The sequence below is a fragment of the Lissotriton helveticus genome, chromosome 3_1 (genome assembly GCF_964261635.1).
Source record: "Lissotriton helveticus chromosome 3_1, aLisHel1.1, whole genome shotgun sequence".
Classification (NCBI taxonomy): domain Eukaryota; kingdom Metazoa; phylum Chordata; class Amphibia; order Caudata; family Salamandridae; genus Lissotriton; species Lissotriton helveticus.
Window position 1 is genome coordinate 2,000,273,215 of NC_136061.1, and position 22,052 is coordinate 2,000,295,266.

Below are 22,052 nucleotides of genomic sequence, written 5' to 3' on the forward strand. Positions count from 1 at the left end.
TATTCATTTATTTATTACCAATGAAGTCATTCCTGTTCTGTAAATTTAATTCATCAAAACGTTGTGTAATATCATTGTAAATTTGTATACCGCCGTGTGTTCTCAAACACTCTGATTGTTATTTTAACTTGTTATGACATTGTGCTTTTATGGGTATCAAGGTACCCGAATAACGTATATGAACTGAATGGAACTGAACTGAACTGAGTCATGCATGGATGTTAGAATGAGTGCATGAGGTGCATGGATCATTGAATGAGTGAATGGGAGGTGCATGGAAGTTAGAACGTGTGCATGAGTGGTGCATTGTGAATGAGTGCATGAGTGATGCATGGATGATTGAGTGAGTGATGCATTCGTGTTAGAATGAGTAGTACATGGGTGTTAGAATGAGTGCAGTAAATGAATGACTGAGTAAGTAAACATAGTTAAAAAAAAGGTTATTTTCAGAACCGCCTTTCATGGTTAGAAAAGATCAATTGTATCTGTGTGTATACATTAGAATCACCGAGTGCATGAGTGGTGCATGGATGACTGAGTGCATGAGTGGTGCCGGGATAATTGAATGAGTTGATGAGTGGTGCATTTGCCAGACCCTCCAGCTTATCGCGATTTCGCGATTCACGAAAAAATCGCGAAATCAGCGTAAAAGCGCGATGGCCGCGATATTTACCATTTCGGCCGCGAAAAGAGTGTCCCTGCTGCTATTTTAAAAAAATAGAAGTGTCTTCTTAATGGATGTATGCAATCACAGAAGCAGGCGAAAAGGCACATGGGGTCAGAGGCGCAACTAGAGCATTTCTAAGCAATCGGCAGAGTGGAGCTGCAGGGGCTCTTTCGAGGGGTGAAACAACAACATAGCTTTATTAACATGCAAATGGTCTTCTAAAGACCAGTGAAGTACTCGGGTGCTGCTGGGCGTGGAAGTACACAAAATAGCTTCATTTGACCTTTTGGGAGGAGCGGGCTGTAAATGGCAGTGGGGGTGAAAGGACTTCTATCCTGGTTTGGAGGAGCTGTAAGAAGTCAAGGATGGACAGAGCTGAACAGGGTCACGCCTTTCCCCCACCCCCAGCAGCGCACCAGGACAAACAGCTAATAGGATTGGATATTGCAGCAATGCAAGGACAAGCCAGTCACAGAGAAGAAAGTCGGTTCACCCCGTATAAATATTCGAGAGAGAGGATGTGGCCTAATGGTCAGAAATGCTGGATTTAGACGTCTCGGTGTCTGCTCAACAGTCCGTGATTCTAGGCAATTCAGTTCATCTCCCCGTGCCTATACACATTTTAAAATACAAATCTGATCTTGTGTAATATAACTAAATGCTCATTTAAAGCACTCTAATCCCTTTTGTCAAAATTCGCCCTAAATAGAACTGGATAAAACTTTCTTGGTATGTACACATCACTTATGAAGACCGCGCCTCATCCAGTGGGCTCGAACCCTTGCAAGGAGTGCATTTCCAACCTCGTGATTAGGCTCTTTTTTCACAAGGATGTGTGCCTGTGATTAAAAAAAGATTTCTGCAGCAGAGTTTCATAAAAAACGGAAGAGCTGGGAAATGCCCTTCCACTCGGCACATGCCTGCATGAAGTTCGCTGTCACAAGGCCTTTAGAGCAAAAAAAAAAATTAAGAAAGCGAGTATTCACCAGTGTGTTTACTTCCAGAAATGTACGTCACAAAAAGTTGACTCACTACTAGATGCTTCCTGAGGGAAGTTTAACAACAGTATGTATACGTTATCCTCACTACTCTCAGATTTATGTAGAAACAATTCTTCCAAATAACCGATGTGCTTGTTTTCAGCAGTAAAATGGGGTTTTGTGAGGGTGTTGTCAGTAAAATAGACGATAGACGAGTTGATGTTCCCCAATGGCATTGTGGTCAGTCACATCTTATAAGAACAAGCATTTGCAATGCAATAGGTCTCGCATTAGGAACGTTTGAGCTATTGGTATTGTAAATGACAAATTTTGTATTTATGTGTTGGTTTTGAAAATAGCTAAATTAATAGCTTTGTCATTTACAATGCCAATAGTTTTAACTTTCGCAAATGTGACACCTATAGAATTTGTAATGCAATATGTGTTGTATTTACGTGACTTAGATGTATTGATATTACAAATAACAATGGCTTTTTTTAATAATTAATACGTAAATAAAAGTTATTGTAATTTATAATGGCAATAGCTTAAACTTTGGTAAATAACTTTTGTGAAGATTATGTTCAGTGTATTTTATTGTGACGAAAATCCAGGAACAGAAGTGAAATATTAACACTTTTTTGTGACATTTGTAATAAAGCTTGAAACATTGAGAGACCATATTTGAACCAGTTGTTGTTGAATGGTTGCACAGATTGATGCTGTGGTGGCGCTGAGTTATGTTGTGGTGCCCCTGAGTGATGTTGTGGTGCCCCTGAGTGATGTTGTGGTGCCCCTGAGTGATGCTGTGGTGATGCGACAGATAGAAAGAGCGAGTGCGATATATAGATAAAGTGAGGGTGACAGATAGATAGAGGGAGGGCGATAGATAGATAGAGGGATTGCGATAGATAGAGTGAGGGCGATAGATAGATAGATAGATAGATAGATAGATAGATAGATAGATAGATAGATAGATAGAGGGTGATAGATAGATAGATAGATAGATATATATAGTGAGGGCAATCAGTAGATAGATAGAGTGATGGCGATAGATAGAGTGAGTGGGATAGATAGACAGATAGAGTGAGGGCGATAGATAGACAGATAGAGTGAGGGCGATAGATAGAAAGATAGATGGATAGAGTGAGTGTGATAGATAGAGTGAGGGCAAAAGATAGATAGATAGATAGATAGAGTGAGGGCGATAGATAGATAGATAGAGTGAGGGCGATAGATGCTGTCACTTCACCACAAAAGAACCATCGTGCAGGCATTAATAGGGTCGCGTTTAGACTATGCGAACGCCCTCTATTTGGGTCTACCCAAATATCTTTTGACCCGCCTGCAAGTGGTGCAGAATTCTGCGGCCCGAGCTATTTATGGACTTTCGAGACGGGCCAACGCTGCTGAGCTTTTAAAAGCTTTGCATTGGTTGCCCATCTCTAAGAGGATCCTTTTTAAAAGCCTCACTCTTGTTTTCAAAGCCCTTCATGGTATTGGTCCCAAGTATATCGGGAAACGTTTTTCTTTTTACCAGCCTAGCAGGGCTCTACGTTCTGCTTCATTGGCCAAAGTGGCTGTGCCGGTCATTAAGCGCTCCAGAACTGGAGGCCGGGCATTTCGTTACCTGGCCTCGCGGGGCTGGAATGAGCTCCCTTTGGCTTTAAGAAGGGCAAGTAATCTTCTTGTTTTCAGGAAGGAATTAAAGACCTGGCTTTTTTCTGTATAGGGTTTTCTATTTTGGTTTCTTTTCTTCTTTCAGCTTTTAGTTGTTATGTTTGTCACTCTGCATAAGTTTTCTTCGCTAAAGCGCCGGGATGCTCCTTTGGAGTAGCCGTGCGCTATAGAAGAAATAAATAACATAACATAACATAACATAGATGGATAGAGTGAGGGCGATAGATGGATAGAGTGAGGGCGATAGATAGACAGATAGATAGCTAGATAGACAGATAGAGTGAATGCGATAGATAGAGTGAGGGCAAAAGATAGATAGATAGAATGAGGGCGATAGATAGATAGGGGGTGGGTGATAGATAGAGTGAGGGCGATAGATAGATAGAGTGAGGGCGATAGATAGATAGAGTGAGGGCGATAGATAGAGTGAGGGCGATAGATAGATTGTGAGGGCAATAGAGAGAGAGGGGTGTAGAGAGAAGGGTGTAGAGAGAAGGGTGTAGAGAGAGAGGGGTGTAGAGAGAGAGGGGTGTAGAGAGAGAGGGGAGTATAGAGCGAGGGGTGTGTGTAGAGAGAGAGAGGGGTGTAGAGAGAGGGGTGTAGAGAGAGAGAGGGGTGTAGAGAGAGAGGGGTGTAGAGAGAGAGGGGTGTAGAGAGAGAGGGGTGTAGAGAGAGAGGGGTGTAGAGAGAGAGCGGGGTGTAGAGAGAGAGAGGGGTGTAGAGAGAGAGGGGTGTAGAGAGAGTGGGGTGTAGAGAGAGAGGGGTGTAGAGAGAGGGGTGTAGAGAGAGAGGGGTGTAGAGAGAGGGGTGTAGAGAGAGGAGGGTGTAGAGAGAGGAGGGTGTAGAGAGGGGGTGGAGAGAGGGGGTGTAGAGAGAGAGGGGTGTAGAGAGAGAGGTATAGAGAGAGGGGGTGTAGAGAGGGGTTGTAGAGAGAGAGGGGTGTAGAGAGAGAGGGGTGTGTAGAGCAAGAGAGAGGGGTGTTGAGAGAGAGGGGTGTAGAGAGAAAGGGGTGTAGAGAGAAAGGGGTGTAAAGAGAAAGGGGTGTAGAGAGAGGGGTGTAGAGAGAGAGGGGTGTAGAGAGAGAGGGGTGTAGAGAGAGAGGGGTGTGCAGAGAGAGAGAGAGGGGTGTAGAGAGAGGGGTGTAGAGAGAGAGGGGTGTAGAGAGAGGGGGGTGTAGAGAGAGAGAGGTGTGCAGAGAGAGAGAGAGGGGTGTAGAGAGGGGTGTAAAGAGAGGGGTGTAGAGAGATAGGGGTGTGTAGAGAGAGAGATGGGTGTAAGAGAGAGGGGTGTAGTTATGCGTAATCTTTCTATTTCAAATATATATTTGGATGTATCTGTACAAAACGCGAGTTAATGGCTCGGAGTTCTTGTGGGCGCGGATGGTTGTGTGAGTGACCTAAAGGGATTAGTGGGATGCGATGCGAGTTAAGGGGACAGTTACCTAAGAGAGGAGCTAACCAGGAGGAAGAAAGTTAGGGAGGAATTAACTTGTGAGTAAATCTAAACAGGGTTAAAGGTGGTTTAGTTCCCTTTGTAAGTTTCCATCAGGACTCTGTTGTTCCACCTGTGTGCTCAATAACAAAATCGAAATGGCATGTAAAGATTTTCCGCATATACAATCAAGACTTCCAATTGAACTTGTGTTATGAAAAAAGTGAACAAAAATGCACTTCTTTATCTTAGGGTTGAATAAAATAAAGCACAGCAAGAAGAAGAGGAAAACCATTTTTACTTCATCTAGTATCATGGGACGCACATCTCAGATTTAAACAAGTGCACCGCATCGATGCAACTTCTGCAAAAGGGTTGTAAATTATGAAAAAAGTGACCGTACCACTGCTCCCATCTATGTTAGGTGGAGAGGTCATTCATGACGTTTGAGGGACGCAGAATGGCTTGCTGTCAGAAAGGCATCAGGGGCATGAGGTCTGGCTGTGTCGCTCCCTCCAATAGGTCCAGTAATATTGTAAAATAAAATATGCCACCAGGGACAAGAAAACATACTGGTTTTACAAGAATACAGAAAAAGTAAGCAGTGACATATTTATAAGGCAACACTGATGTTGATACATTTGACATAGTGACATGATGCGCCATATGTCTACTTAGCAGTGGAGTGCATTATTTCATTCTTACGTTTATCGCACTGGTACACAACTTTAAAAGGAAAGACTACGGCTATTTACAGTTTTGAACGAGTAATCTAAACTCCCTATTCTGCTCTTTTCTATTCTCCACCTCATCAGGTACTAGCAGAAGGCATTTCATGTGGCACACAAAAACGCAGCGGGAAAGGACGGACAAGTAAGGGTTAAAATCAAAGCGCATAAGGCTACTTCCGGCTTTGACCGGGTAGACCAAATTCACCGGTACTGTTCTTTTCTCCCCCCTCACCTGGTACTGACCAAATGCCTTTTCTGGGCAGACTGCGGAAATGAAAACGCATCTGGTGAAACTGATCTCAAAACAGAGTGCCCCTAAGGGACGAGTATTCACCTGCACAGACAGATCACGCTGACGATCACTGCTCTCTGCAGGTTACTTGCTCGGCTTGGGCCCAGGCGCCGGTGTTCTCAGGCATGCAAAGCAGATGCAGTGGCCCAATAAGAATCAACCTCTCAGGTGGACCAACCCACTGGTAGAAGACTGCAGGGACGTGCAACTGGCACGTGCAACCTTTGGAGCCTCATAGCCAATGAAAATCGTAAAAACTCCAATCTCGCCCAATCGTAAATCTCAGTACAAGCGTCACAGGATCGACATCCATTGGGAAACTGACAAGTGCTCTCTCAGCCAATCGCATGGCAATGTTTTAAAAGCACTGGGAAGAGAGTATTTGGGCTGCGAGGAGACGTGGGAGGGCGGGGGCTGCCAGCGCATGTGCAACATGCGCCATTCCCGAGCCCGGAGCCAAAGCGAAGTGCGCGAGCCGAAGTCCCGGGTCCCAGGAGGGGGCCCGTGTGGAGAGCAGCGGATAGCACGGCGGGGCTCCCATGCCTAAGGGGAGAGCCCCGCATCGTGCTGCCAAAGGACCTGGAGTACAGAGATGAGGTAAGGGGGGGTGCGCGTGTGAGCGTGTGTGTATGCAGTGTGTGTGCGTGCGTGCATGTGTGTGCCTGCCTGCGTGTGTGTATGTGTGTGTGAGTGTGGCTGTGTGTATGTGTGTGCGCGCGACTGAGAGAGGCATGTCGGCATGGCTGACTTCCTGGGAATCTGAGATAGGATATGTGCACAGCGCCGGCCTGGGCGCGCGCGCCCACGAGGTGCAATCGGCGCGCGTGTTCGAACCCTGTCTCAGATTCCCAGGAGACTGATAACAATAGTTGTCGAGCTAGACGCATGCTACGCATGCGCACTCTAGCTCGACCTAAAAACCTTCAAACAGTAAGCTGTCAAGCCAGGCAGAACTTTAAACATGCCTATTTTATAGTTAATACTCTGCTAAAACATTTTCTATTGATTTAAGGCTGAAAATGAATGATAATGAGTAAAATAAAGTGCCGCAAAAATGCCGCTAAATTTCCACTTTTGTGCCGCTAAATTTCCATATTTGTGCCGCTAAATTTGCTAATCCATGCCGCAATATCCTGAGGGGTCTGATTAGCGATTAAATGGGTACATGGGCGGTACATGGGTGATTGATTGATTGAGTGCAGGAGAGGTGCATGCATGATTAAAGGACTGCATGAGTGGTGCATGGATGTTAGAATGAGTTCATGAGTGTTGCATGGATTTTAGAATGAATGCATGAGAGGTGAATGGATGACTGAGTGCATGGGAGGTGCATGAGTGGTGCTTTGTTGATTGAATGAGTGCATGAGTGATGCATGGATGATTGAATGCATGAGTAGTGCATGCATGTTAGAATGAATGCATGAGTAGGACATAGATGTTAGAATGAGTGCATGAGATGCACATGAATGACTAAATGAGTAAATCGTTAACAAATAAGGTTATTTTCAGAACCACCTTTCATGGTTAAAAGAGATCAATTGTATATGTGTGTATACATTAGAAACACTGAGTGCATGAGGGGTGCATGGATGATTGAATAAGTGCATGAGTGGTGTATGGATGATAGAATGACTGCATATTAGAATGAGTGCATGAGTAGGACATGAATGTTAGAGTGAGTGCATTAGTGGTTCAGCGATGCAAGAATGAGGTCATGAGATGCACTTGGATGATAATATGAGTGCATGAGGGTCATGGATGTTAGCATTAGTGGATGTGTGGTACATGGATGCTTGAATGAGTGCATGGATGATTGAATGAGTGCTTGAGTGGTGGATGGATGATTGAATGAGTTTGTGAGTGGTGCTTGGATATTAGTATGAGTACATGAGTGGTGCTTGGATGACTGATGTGTGCATGAGTGCTGCATGGATTGAATGTGTACATGAATGTTGCATGGATGTTATGAGTGTATGAGAGGTGCATGGGTGATTCAGTGAGTGCATGAGAGCTGCATGTGTGTTAGCTAGAGTGCATGAGTGCTCAATGGTTATGAGTGCATGAGAGGTAAATGGGTGATTGAATGAGTGCATAAGAATTGCATGTGTGTTAGAAAGAGTGCATGAGTGGAGCATGGATGCTAGAATTACTTCATGAGTTGTGTCCTCTATTCTTTATATAACACTGAAAGGATTGATCTAGAATCTACGAAACCTTCTGTTCTTAGAAATATGTCTATTGAACAGTATCATCACCCTTTGCCTATATATCTCACTTTACCCATGAGTCATTGGGAAAGGAGCCTATTATGCCGCCTAAGAGCTGGAACTGTCAGATTTGCACTGTGCTTTCCTCTAGGTTACCACCCCAAACTCAATCATACACCATGCCCTTGTGATGGGAGGAGTGGTCAATCAATTATACATTTTTTATTCTTTTGTAAGTATTATATCAAATACTCTAAGTGGCTTTTTAACCCATTTTTCAAAAAGAGAAGGCCTATCAGTTTGGATGAGACTTATTTGTGCATAGTAACTCTGGACGTTGAAGATTTGATTTTTCATATAAGCACTTTCCTCAGAATTGCTTTTAGAGCACGCAAGTCCATGTTTGATCCCTGAGACTCTATTTTTGAATATTGTAAAATGTTTTAATGTTTTATATATTAGCAATTTATTCATTTATTTATTACCAATGAAGTCATTCCTGATCTGTAAATTTAATTAATCAAAATGTTGTGTAATATCATTGTAAATTTGTATACCGCCGTGTGTTCTCAAACTCTCAGATTGTTATTTTAACTTGTGATGACATTGTGCTTTTATGGGTATCAAGGTAACCGAATAAAGTATATGAACTGAATGGAACTGAACTGAACTGAGTCATGCATGGATGTTAGAATGAGTGAATGGGAGGTGCATGGAAGTTAGAACGTGTGCATGAGTGGTGCATTGTGAATGAGTGCTTGAGTGATGCATGGATGATTGAATGAGTGGTGCATTAATGTTAGAATGAGTGCATGAGTAGTACATGGGTGTTAGAATGAGTGCAGTAAATGAATGACTGAGTGAGTAAACACAGTTAAAAAAAAGGTTATTTTCAGAGCCGTCTTTCATGGTTAAAAAAGATCAATTGTATCTGTGTGTATACATTAGAATCACTGAGTGCATGAGTGGTGCATGGATGATTGAATGAGTGCATGAGTGGTGTATGAATGATAGAATAACTGCATGAGTGGTGCATGGATGACTGCATGAGTGGTACATGTATAACTGAATGAGTGCATGGGTGGTGCATGCATGATTGAGTGCGAGTGGTGCATGGATGATTGAATGAGTGCATGAGAGTTGCATGGCTGTTAGAATAAGTGCAGGAGAGGTGCATTTATGATTGAATTAGAGAATGAGTGGTGTATGCATGATTGAGTGCATGAGCGGTGCATGGATAATTGAATGAGTGGTGCATGGGTGATTAAAAGAGTGCAAGAGAGGTACATGGGTGATTGAATGAGTGCAGGAGAGGTGTATGGGTGTTAGAATGAGTTCATGAGTGGTGCATGGATTTTAGAATGAGTGCATGAGACATGAATGGGTGACTGAATGAATGCAAGGGAGGGTCATGGATGTTAGAATGAGCGCATGAGTGGTGCTTTGTTGATTGAATGAGTGCATGAGTGATGCATGGATGGTTGAATGAATGCATGAGTAGTGCATGCATGTTAGAATGAATGCATGAGTAGGACATAGATGTTAGAATGAGTGCATGAGTGGTGCATGGATATTAGAATGAGTGCATGAGATGCTCATGGATCATTGAATGAGTGGTGCATGGATGATTAAATGAATGCACAAGAGGTACATGAATGACTGAATGAGTAAACAGTTAAAAAATAAGGTTATTTTCAGGCTCACCATTCATGGGTTAAAAAGGTCAATTGTATATGTGTGTATACATTAGTAACACTGAATGCATAAGGGGTGCATGGGAGATTGAATGAATGCATGAGTGGTTTATGGATGATAGAATGACTGCATGAGTTGTAGTGTGCATTGATTATTGAATGAGTTGATAAGTGGTGCTTAGATGATTGAATGAATGCATGAGAGGGGCATGGATGTTAGCATGAGTGGATGAGTGGTGCATGGATGACTGAATGAGTGGTGCATGGATGATTGAATGAGAGCATGAGTGGTGGATGGATGATTGAATAAGTGCATGAGTGGGGCATGGATGCTAGAGTGAGTTCATGAGAGGTGCATGGATGTTAGAATGAGTGCATCAAAGGTGGATAGATGATTGAAAGAGTGCATGAGTGGTTGATGGAAGATTGAATGAGTTTGAGTGGTGCATGAATATAAGTATGAGTACATGAGTGGTGCATGGATGATTGAATGTGTGCATGAGTATGGGATGGATTGAATGTGTACATGAGTGCTGCATGGATGGTATGAGTGTATGGGAGGTGCATGGTTGATTCAGTGAATGCATGAGAGCTGTATTTGTGTTATATAGAGTGCATGAGTGCTCAGTGGTTATTATGAATGCATTAGAGATGCATGGGTGATTGAATGAGTGCATAAGAGTTGCATGTGTGTTAGAGTGCATGAGTGGTGCATGGATGTTACAATGAGTTCATGAGTGGTGCATAGATGTTAAAATGAGTGCATGAGAGGTGCATGGATGACTGAATGAGTGCATGGGAGGTGCATAATTGTTCGAACATGTGCATGAGTGATGCATTGATTGTATGAGTGCATGAGTTATGCATGGATGACTGAATGAGTGGTGCATGCATGTTAGAATGAGTGCATTAGTAGGGCATGGATATTAGAATGAGTGTATTAGTGGTGCATGGATGTAAGAATGTGTGCATGAGATGCACATGGATAATAATATGAGTGCATGAGAGGGTCAGAGATGTTAGCAAGAGTGGTACATGGATGCTTGAAAGAGTGGTGCATGGATGATTGAAAGAGTGCATGAGTGGTGGATGGATGATTGAATGAGTGCAGGAGTGGTGCATGGATGTTAGTGAGATCATGCGAGGTGCATGGATGTTAGAGTGAGTGCATCAAAGGTGGGTCGATGATTAAATGAGTGCATGGAAGATTGAATGAGTTTGTGAGTGGTGTATGGATATTAGTATGAGTACATGAGTGGTGCATGAATGATTGAATGTGTGCATGAGTGCTGGCTGGATTGAATGTGTACATGAGTGTTGCATAGATGTTAAGTGTGTATGAGAGGTGCATGGGTGATTAAGTGAGTGCATGAGAGCTGCATGTGTGTTAGATAGAGTGCATGAGTGGTGCATGGATACTAGAACGAGTTCATGAGTGGTGCATGGGTGTTAGAATGAGTGAGTCCATGAGAGGTGCATGGATGATTGAATGAGTGCATGGGAGGTGTATGGATGTTAGAACGTGTGCATGAATGGTGCATTGATAATTGGATGAGTGATGCATGGATGATTGAATGAGTGGTGCATTTATGTTAGAATGAGTGCATGAGTAGGACATGGGTGTTACAATGAATACATTAGTGCTGCACGAATGTTAGAATGAGTGCATGAGATATGCATGGATCCTGCCTGTTTGAACTAAGGAATTATTTTAATAGCACATACTGTGTATTTGCTCCGTGTTTGCTTACCCGTTCTTTGACAGCTGGGGACTCTTGTTAGAATCTGTGCAGAGTAAACCGAGGGCTGATTTAGGGCTCTACTCAGGCATAGATAGCCTTCCCGGGGGCGACGACTTTGGCCGCCATCTTGGGGGAAAGGCAGGGTTTGCGCACTAGCGGTTGGGCGAATCACGGCCCGGGCGCTATAAATTGGCAATCGTTAGAGGAACAGCGCAACTCGCTCTTAACAGAAACACTCCTGAGGCGGAAAGCCGGGAGTAAGGTATTAAATTGTTGTTTTTATCTTCCCTGCCTGTTTGCACTAAGGAATTATTTCAATAGCACATACTGTGCCTTTGCTCCGTGTTTGCTTACCTGTTCTTTGACAGCTGGGGGCTCTTGTTAGAATCTGTGCAGAGTAAACCGAGGGCCGATTTAGGGCTCTACTTGGGCATAGATAGCCTTCCCGGGGGCGACGACTTTGGCCGCCATCTTGGGGGAAAGGCATGGTTTGCGCACTAGCGGTCGGGCGAATCACGGCCCGGGCGCTATAAAATGAAATCCATTTCCCGTCCGCGCAGCGGGCGGGCGCAGCGGGAGCGCCGGAGGCGCGCCAGAGGCAAGCCCGTCTGGGCCCGTCCGGGCCAGACCGGCCTAGGGCCAGTTATTATGCCTGTGGATCCTAATCGGCAGATAGCATACTCTAGGGAAGAATTCCTGCTGCTACAAGATAAGAGTGGCCAGTGGTGCCGCCAGTTGGAGTGTTTTGATAAACAATTTTGTCGGTGTAAATTCTGTCCCGATTCTATTCCCGCTAGGAAAAATGGTAAGGAGGTCTGTAGGGATCTGGGGATGGCATTATTGAATTGCAGATCGCTACCAAAGCACGCGGTAGAGATCAACCTACTGATTGAAGAAAGCAACCTTGATTTGCTTTTCTTAACTGAGACATGGTTATCCCCAAACTCGGAGTTTGATATCACCACCGCTCTTCCAGGCGGATTTCTCATTCAGTCATCACAGGGACCGAGGGAAGGGAGGCGGTCTTGCTATAATCTACAAAGACACTTTTATTTGTAGAATTGGGGATGGTGACATCTCAGATGCAGAAAGTGCCCGTTTTAGCATCCAAATAACTCCTACCAATTCCCTTTCAGGATTCCTTATCTACCGCCCGCCAGGATGTATAAAACAGTTTGAAGGATCCCTGCTGGAATCTACGCTAGCAACGTCCGCTCAGTCACCCAACTTTCTGGTTCTGGGAGATCTGAACCTGCACTTTGATGATCCTAATGATAAAGTGGCCTCAGACCTTAGCTCGGACCTTAAGGCTTTCGAAATGAAACTTCTAAATAAAGAGGCTACCCATATCAGAGGACATCTGCTGGACCCTATATTCTCAAATAGTAACCAGCTTATAGCTAGACCCCCACTGCCCTTGCCATGGTCTGACCATTTTGTGGTACCATTCTCATGGAAAATTTGCACTTAAGAGAAAGTGCTCCTCGTTCTCGTACATTACAGAGAGCCTGGCCAAAACTATCGTTGGAAGAATTGACAGGTACCTTAGAACAAACGGCCTCTGTGGTAGAATTAGATCCCCTGGTGGCAGACATAAGCTTTCAGAACTGGCTTAACGACTCCCTGAACGCGGTACTGCCTCTCAAAATGGTCACCAAAAAAAGTAGTACTTTTAAATCACCGTGGTACACTACAGAACTCAGAGATCTTAGAAAAACCTGTAAAAAGTTGGAACGTATCTGGAGGAAAGACTGGGCAGTTAACAGCAAAGCCTCCTATCAGTCTGCCATGAGACTATATAAAGCGGCACGGCAGAAAACTCAGGCAACCTTCTTCGAGAACAAAATTAACTTATCTGCCAATTCCTCGAAGGAAACTTTTAAAATCGTTAAGCAACTTCTTAAAGTCCCTGCTCCGATGATTGATCAAGAATATACCGAAGCAAGGTGCAACCAGTTAGCGGAGTTCTTTGACATCAAGATACAAGGAATCCTTGATAGTCTACCACAGACTATCACCACTATATGTGATGACACTCCCCCAGCCCCGACCACCGGCCCTCTGTTGGATGCTCTCAGTCGCATTACCAAGGAGGATTTTTGTCATACGTTATCCTCCCTGAATAGTGGTTCTCCATCTGACCCAGCGCCTATGTACATCCTCAAACAAATTGCAGATACCATTGCCCCCCTTGCAACAGAGCTGTAAACTCCTCATTCACCAACGGGGTGGTCCCACCCAGCTGGAAACAGGCCAGAATTAAGACATTCCTAAAGAAAATGGGGCTTGACACAGCCGACCTAGCCAACTTTCGCCCGATCTCTTTGTTACCTGGTCTGGGCAAAATTGCTGAAAAAATCGTTAACCAACAGCTCTCAGGGTTCTTGGAAAGCAATGGGCTGCTGAGCGACTCTCAAACAGGTTTTCGCCCGGGACAGGGCACTGACACAGCCCTCATAGTGGTGGCTGAGGAGGCAAGGTGCATCTTAGATTCAGGGGGGTCGGCAGTCCTGATCCTCCTGGATCTGAGCACTGCGTTTGATACGGTGGACCATGAAATATTAGTCCACCGTCTCGCTAGACTGGGCATTGCAGGATCAGCCCTGAAATGGCTCGAATCCTTTTTGAATAAACGATCATTTAGGATCTGGGAAAATGGTGTCATGTCCAAATCTACTCCCCTCCAGTGTGGAGTTCCCCAGGGTTCGTCCTTGAGCCCTACCTTGTTTAACGTTTATATGGCCCCACTGGAGGAGGTGGTAGCCCCTTTCGGGATTAAATCCGTCACCTACGCAGACGACACCCAATTAGTCGTCTCGTTGACGCAACAAGTGGGATGTCCGGATAACCTTTTGGCCTGCCTTACCGGAATCTTCTCTTGGATGACCGGCTCAAAGCTCAAATTGAACGGAGCAAAAACTGAGATCATGATCCTGGGCCACCAATTTACATCTCTGCCCAAAGCTTTTTGGCCGCCCTGTATGGGCGAGCTGCCTCTACCAAAAGAGAAAATCAAAAGCCTAGGGGTTTGGTTTGAGCCCGAACTAACCTTTAGGATGCATGCCCAGAAAGTCGCTGGCGTGTGCTTCGGCCTGCTTCGGGCAGTGCGGAAAGTTCTCCCTCTCCTGCCTCTTCAGTCCAGGAAACTACTAATCCAGGGATTCATTTTATCCAGACTGGATTATAGCAACGCCCTACTCCTGGCAGCTCCGGAAGCCACCATTGATATCCTGCAGCGGGTGCAAAACGCTGCAGCCAGGATGCTTGCGGGGGCTCCAAGAAGAGCGTCTGCCACCCATTGCTGAGAGCTCTCCACTGGCTTCCAGTTCGTGAGCGAATCGCCTTCAAATCATCTTGCATTGCCCATAAGACACTCCAAAGAAAAGGTCCTCCGGCCCTTAGGAGCCTGATTCGTCCCTATAGACCCTTTCGGGCCCTCCGGTCGGATTTGGAAAATCTTGCCATAGTTCCTAGAGTGAGGAAGGCCCGCACAGGAGGCCGCCGCTTTACTGTAAATGCGGCAAAAAAACTGGAACGCTCTCCCAAGGCATATTCGGACTGAACCATGCTTTCTTAAGTTCTGAAAGTCGCTTAAAACCTTTCTTTTCCCTAATTCCCCGTAAGTACCGGTTCCTTTTTGAGTTTTCTGTTATCCGTTAGGTAGCGCTGGGACGCTCTAGGGCAGCCATGCGCTTTACAAATTAAAATTTCATTTCATTGAATGAGTGCATCAGAGGTGCATGGATGAAGGAATGCAAGAGAGGTAAATGAATGACTGAATGAGTGAACAGAGTTAAAAATAAGGTTATTTTCAGAACTGCCTTTCATGGTTAAAAAAGATCCATTATATGTGTGTGTATATATTAGAATGATTGAGTGCATGAGTGGTGCATGGGTGATTGAATGAGTGGTGCATGGAAGATAGAATAACTGCATGTGTGGTGCATGGATGACTGCCTGAGTGGTGCATGTATGATTGAATGATGGCATGAGTGGTGCATGGATGTTAGAGTGAGTGCATGAGAAGTGGATGGATGATTGACTTAGTGCATGAGTGGTGAATGGAAGATTGAATGAGTGCATGAGTGGTGTATGGATGATTGAATGTGTGCATGAGTGCTGCATAGATTGAGTGTGTCCATGTGTGCTGCATGGATGCTATGAGTGCATGACAGGTGCACGGGTGATTGAATGAGTGCATGAGAGGTGCATGTGTATTAGAGTGCATGCAAGGTGCATGGATGATTAAATGAGTGCATGAGAGGTTCATGGCTGTTAGAATGAGTGCATTAGAGGTGCATGCATGAGTGAATGAGTGTATAAGTGATACATGGATGTTAGAATGAGTTTGTGAGTGGTGTATTGTTATTAGAATGAGTGCATGAGAGGTGCATGGATGATTGAATGAATACATGATAGGTGCATGAATGTTAGAATGGGTGCATGAGTGGTCATTGATGATTGAATGAGTGTATGAGTGATGCATGCATGATGGAATGAGTGCATGAGTGGTAGATAGATGTTACAATTAGTTTGTGAGTGGTGCATGGATTTTAGAATGAGTGCATGAGATGTGCACGGATGATTGAATGAATGCATGAGCAGTGCATGCATGTTTGAATGAGTGCATGAGTAGGACATGGATGTTAGACTGGCGCAGGAATGGTGCATGGATGTTAGGATGAGTGCATGAGATGTGCATGGCTAATTGATTGAGTGCAAGAGAGGTACATGAATGATTAAATGAGTGCATGACTGGTGCATGGATGTTAGAGTGAGTGTATGAGTGGTATATGGATGGCTGAAAGAGTGCATCGGGTCTGTGTGGATGATTGCATGAGTGCAAGAGAGGTGCTTGGATGACTGAATAATGCATGAGTGGTACATGGATGTTTGAATGGGAATGTGTGGTGCATGGGTGATGAAATCAGTGAATGAGTGGTGCATGGATGATAGAATGAGTGAATGAGTGTAGCACAAATGCCTGAAAAAGTGCATTAATAGTCCATGGATGGTTGAATGAGTGCATAAGTGGTGCATGGATGAGTGCATGAGTGGTACCTGAGTGTTAGAGTGACTGTTTTATAGGTGATTGAGTGGGTGCATGGGTGCTGATTGGATGATTACATGAGTGTTGTGTGGATATTAGAATGAGTGGTGCATGGATAATTGAATGAGTGCACAAGTGGTGCATGTTAGAATGAGTGTATGAGTAATACATGGCTGTTAGAATGAGTATAGATCAAAAGAAGATGGACAGGGCTGTTCCTGGGGGAAAGGAGGTCGTGTGGCGTGCTGGTCACGGGAAAGTGGAGGGGTGGTGGCTAGCGTGTGTAAGCCTACCACTGGGTATCCATTGTGTTGGATATAGTTGCCTCACACACCCTTGCAGGTGTCATGCTTCATCATAGGCAGTGCTCCTCGTTGGGTAGGCGGTGCAATTCCCAACGGGCACACCTAATAGAGGGGCTCTTTGGCGGAGATCTTTTAAATCCAACTGCCTATGGGTGAAGTGCGGGTATGGGGCCAGGTGGGATGTAGGTTGAATTGTGAATCAAAATGTAGCGATGGGTACCTGAGACTACTTTATTCGGGTGGTTCCTCGTTACAATTAAAAGTGGAGCTAGTCTGGGTTTGTTGGAATTTAATGGTTCCTCGCTCTAGACTAGACTAAGAAGTGTAGGAAGTGGTCGACATGTTTCTCGCTGTGGTACATTGACTCGCGATTCATCAGGACCTAAGTGGTATAGTCTACAAACAGTGGTTATAATGCCTATATCAAACTATTGTGCTCGTTACCAATTATGGGAAAGTAGTACCTTTGTAGCACTGTTCCTTGCCTCAAGGTCAAGGTTTTCATGCCACATCAATTCCCGGCGGGTAGTATAACAGGGATGATGCCTCTGTATTAAGGGCTCTATTTTCCTGTGTTGTAGGCCAGTGTCCTACCCCTCACTCCGCCGGGATCGGGCAGGTGTTAGAATGAGTGCCTGAGTGGTGCATGGATGTTTGAATGAGTGCATGAGTGGTGTATTGATGACGGAATGATTGTATAAGTTGTGTATGGATATTTGAATGAGCGGTGCCTGAATGACTGAATGAGTGTGAGTGGTGCATGGATGACTGAATGCACAAGTGGTGCATGCATGTTAGAATGAGTGCATGAAAGGTACATGTAACATTGAATGTGTGTATGAGTGGTACATGGATGACTGAATGCGTGCATGAGTGGTGCATGCATGTTAGAATGAGTGTATGAGTAGTACATGGCTGTTAGAATGAGTGCCTGAGTGGTGCATGGATTTTTGAATGAGTGCATGTGGGGTGTATGGATGATGGAATGATTGTATAAGTTGTGTATGGATGGTTGAATGAGTGGTGCATGAATGATTGAATGAGTGTATGAGTGGTGCATGGATGACTGAATGTGAGTGTGAGTGGTGCATGGATGACAGTGTATGAGTGGAGAATGGGTGATTGAGTGTATGAGTGGTGGATTATTCAGTGAGTGCATGAGAGGTGTATGGATGATCAAACCTGAGCATGAGTGATGTACACCATTGATGCACCGTACGAGTAATTCAATCAGTGTGTGTATAGGTGAGTGCATGAGTAACATTTGGTTGCTCTGTCTAGAGCCTTTTGTATATAGTTGAGTAAGTGGATATGTAACTGGTTTATCAATGAGTCAGTAGCTTTTTAACTGTCTGTTTTAGTGAATAAGTGGAGGTATGATCTTGTCTATAATTGAAATAGTACGTATATTAGTGTCTCTTTCTCTGAGTCAGTGCTTGTATGATAAACTTTGTATGTAAGTGATTGAATGTGCTAATCCCTGCTTAAATAAGTGTCTAAATAATTATGTAAATTGTTGCATGGCTATCTAAAAATGTACTGTATTGCACTTAAACTTTTATTAAAAATTGAAAGAAAAAACTAATGGGAAACTGGCAATTACACTTTATATGTAAAAACACTCCTTTCATATCAGTAACCAAAACATGTGGAGAAAAACGTTTCTGACACTTCTAACAACGATGAAGTGCAGCCACTATTGAAAAAGAAAAAAAGATAAAGATATGTTAGTATTCAATCTTAAAAATGATGCAAATATAGCAATACATATTATTTATACTGTAACACTATATTAGAATATAGTAAAATACAATTTTCCCCACCCTAAACAATGATTTATATGAAGCATCATCCTCGCAGAGTATGGAAAAAGCAATCAATGGATTATAAAATAAGAATACTAAAGCTGCATAGTACATCACTACAAATAAGTGACACTATGCATTTCAATCGCTGCAAGTCATGAATTAGTGGCTTTTTCTACAGTTATTTTGGTAATTGACAAAATGTATGTCGCAAATATTTCTCATATTATTAGATCTGGTACAAGATCAGAAATAAATATGAAGTAGTCTTCAATTTTGGAGATCCTTTTGAAAACATCACCCCTGGTAGGTTGTGAGGAATGGCACGTACAAGTTTGGTTGGAGAAACAAAAGACAACGGTATTTTACATTTGAAGACAATGGTTTCAGCTTATGGTTGTAGCAATTGTAGTATGTCCATCCACTTTCAAACTTTAATTAGAGTTTAAGTTTAGTTGTTATATTTACTCCTTTGTCCAATATAATAGGACTCTTGATTAGGAAAGATCTTTTGGAAAGCATTATCGCCAGTAGGCTGAATAATCCCATGCAGTAGTATGTAGAAGTTGTTGGAGAAATACATTTTATTTTTAGTTTTGCAAACACTTTTAGTTCCAACTTAATACTGCAGTAACTGTAGTACATCTGTTCAGTATTTAACTGTAATTAGAGAATGTAGTCTTTAGATATTATATAAACTCCTTTGTTGAAGGTAAACAAAATCTTCCATTTGGAACACCTTTTTCAAGACATTACCCCAAATAGGCTGAATAATGTCTAATAAACAGATAGACCACATAATAAACAAAACCGTATACGTCTTTTTTATCCACAAATTTTCCTCAGAACTTTGGTTGAAGAAAGAAGAGATAAGAGTTTGGTAATCTCCTAGGTAGCCTAAGTTTGGATTTCAAATAAATTAAATTAATTGCATTGTGTCCATCCAGATTGGCATCTTACATGGACAGTGTAGTGTTCGTAGGTTGTATTAACTCTTTCATGCTAGATGATAGCTAAAGTAGTGAAAGTCCTTCCTGAAATTGATATTTGTTCAGTGACGAAAGTTTGTAATTTTAGTTTCCAATTTTGAACCATCCGCTTTGCATTGTTGTAACATGACTATAAGGTATTTCCCAGTTGCTTGTAGAAACAGCGTAGACATGAGATCGGATCTGCCATTTAGGCAGGTAATATTTTGTTTGGCCTTTTTCAACAATTTCTCAAAAGGCACAGTTTCAGTATCTGGTAACATCAAGAAGAGGAATCATTCAGAATTAATTATAGTGCGGGACGTGAATCCATAATCTTCAAAGTCATGATTTTATTTATAACTCAATCCAAAATACTACTTCATCTTTCTCTAACAATCCTAGCATGACCATGTGCGTCTTTTTGAATATTTAGAGAAAACCCTACTGATCCAGTAGAAACATCAATAAGACCCCACATTCCAGAAATAGAATGTATTACACTTCTATCACTCAATAAACGTTGGAGCAAACTATATGGAGCAGAACAGATTCTCTTTTTTTTTTTGTTGAATTTGGGTTACTACATTTGGCAAATGAAACAGTACATTGAGAACAACATTTGTATAGCAGTTGATTCCTGAAGTCTTTTCAAACTGGAAACCTACAACTTTTCCATCATTTAGCTGTTTTCTCTTCTTTGATCCTTTAGGGTTCTCGTTGTGTGCTTCCTTTTTTTCAGCTTCAATACTTTTTTGTAATCTTCCTCATAAACAGGGCACTCGCATAAATGAGGAGCATAAAGACTTCTTAAACAATTGTGTTCCCTTATGCCGCTTGCATCATCACTAACTTTCTCCTCATGAAAGTCAATCAAGAACAAATCGAACAGCATTCTAATTTGCGACAATTCTACATATGATATTCCTTCTTTGAATACAGTAGTTCCAATATTAACAAAATCTACATCTACACTTAGACCTTGCGATTTGTGAATGGTTACAGGATATGCTAGAGACAGTGGAAACTGCTTTTACTGAACGTACAAGTCTTTCACTAACAAGAAACGTACAATGCATCGATCAAACTGCTTGACATTATCAACGTCATCAGATTTGATGTATTTCAAGTATTCCACCTCATCTCTATTTGGGTAATTAATGAAATCTATAACTTTATCCATTCCACCATTTACTAACCAAGCTTCAACATTCAAATTTCAACGCAAATTTATACAAGTTTTTGAAGTCTTGTAACTGCTTCTTTAACCCTGCCATTTTTTATACAGACTTCTCCAAAGAATCCAATTGTGCTTGTAATTTATCTGAGTAGTATTGCTACTTGCTGTTGTTCCATTTTATCAGTAGCTGTATTTTCCAACATTTGTTCTTTCTCCAGTTGCAGTAATTCTTCATTGAATTTGGAGCACTCTTGAAGGGTTGGCATTAAACACACTATAGACGTCTCTTCTTTAATGAAATTATGCATTACTTCTGCTGCTGTAATATTAGACAGAAATAGTTTCTTGATAAGGTGTATTACCAAAGCACATTTCCCTTCTTTCGACAGAACTCCTACTCTAATGTCCTTCAGTATATCTGCATATTTCACATCTGATGCTTGATGCATATTTCTCTCAAATTCTTTGTATTTGAAATTTTACTAAATATTCACATTGCCTATACTTCCTAGAGGATTTCTTGTTTCGTTATGTAGAAGTGTTTTGAAAACAGGTTGTCCTTTTACAGGTGTTGTAGTAGGTCACCAAATACAATTATATGTTTCTCAACAAACAGTACATCATAGTTTTCTCTGAAAATCTGCTGCATTCTTAAATGCATAAAGGAAAGCATTAGGATTGAACCCATACTCACTTCATCAATAATCAGAAGCTTCAGTTTTTTCAATACTCTTGTTGCCTCATGATAAGCATAACTAGATCATTTCTGATGTTCTAGTTTATTGTCATGTTCCACAGGTAGCATTAATAGTTGAGGAAGAGTGATTTCTTCAATGAAATGTCCAGCTAATCTTGTTGGTGCAGTAACTACAAATGACACATTTGAATCTGTAGTGTTCTGTAGATAACTGGTGAGTCATTTAGTAAACAAAAATATCCAGTGCCAGTGTGACCACTTATATATGTAGTAAAACTGGTTTAAATGAAGAACATTCACACTGTTTGTTCTCATGTAGGAATCCATGCTCTATTTTATGTATAACTTAATTGAAAATGTATTTCTATTCATTATTCAGTTGTTGAACTAACTGTTTGAATTTAGAGTTTCCTCTCTTGCTTGCTGCAATGCATTCTCATCTTCCTTCATAGCTAATGTTGCATCGTTTTGAATTATTGCCTCTCCAAGAGGTTCTTGACTTGCTGGTGTAGACCTTTGGCTGTTTTAAGATCTCTCCCTGGGTGTCTCAGCAGCAATGGTTTCTTTCTGTTCAGTTTCATCTCTCAACATTTGCAGGTAGGCGGGAAACACTGAGCATGGAA

The 22,052-nt window shown here is 42.6% G+C and overlaps 1 long non-coding RNA gene across 1 annotated transcript in view; it reads left to right on the forward strand.

Moving 5' to 3' along the window:
* Positions 1 to 22,052, forward strand: part of LOC144824067 (uncharacterized) — a 736,106-nt gene that overhangs the window by 378,476 nt on the left and 335,578 nt on the right. The gene's annotated exons all lie outside the window — the stretch shown is intronic.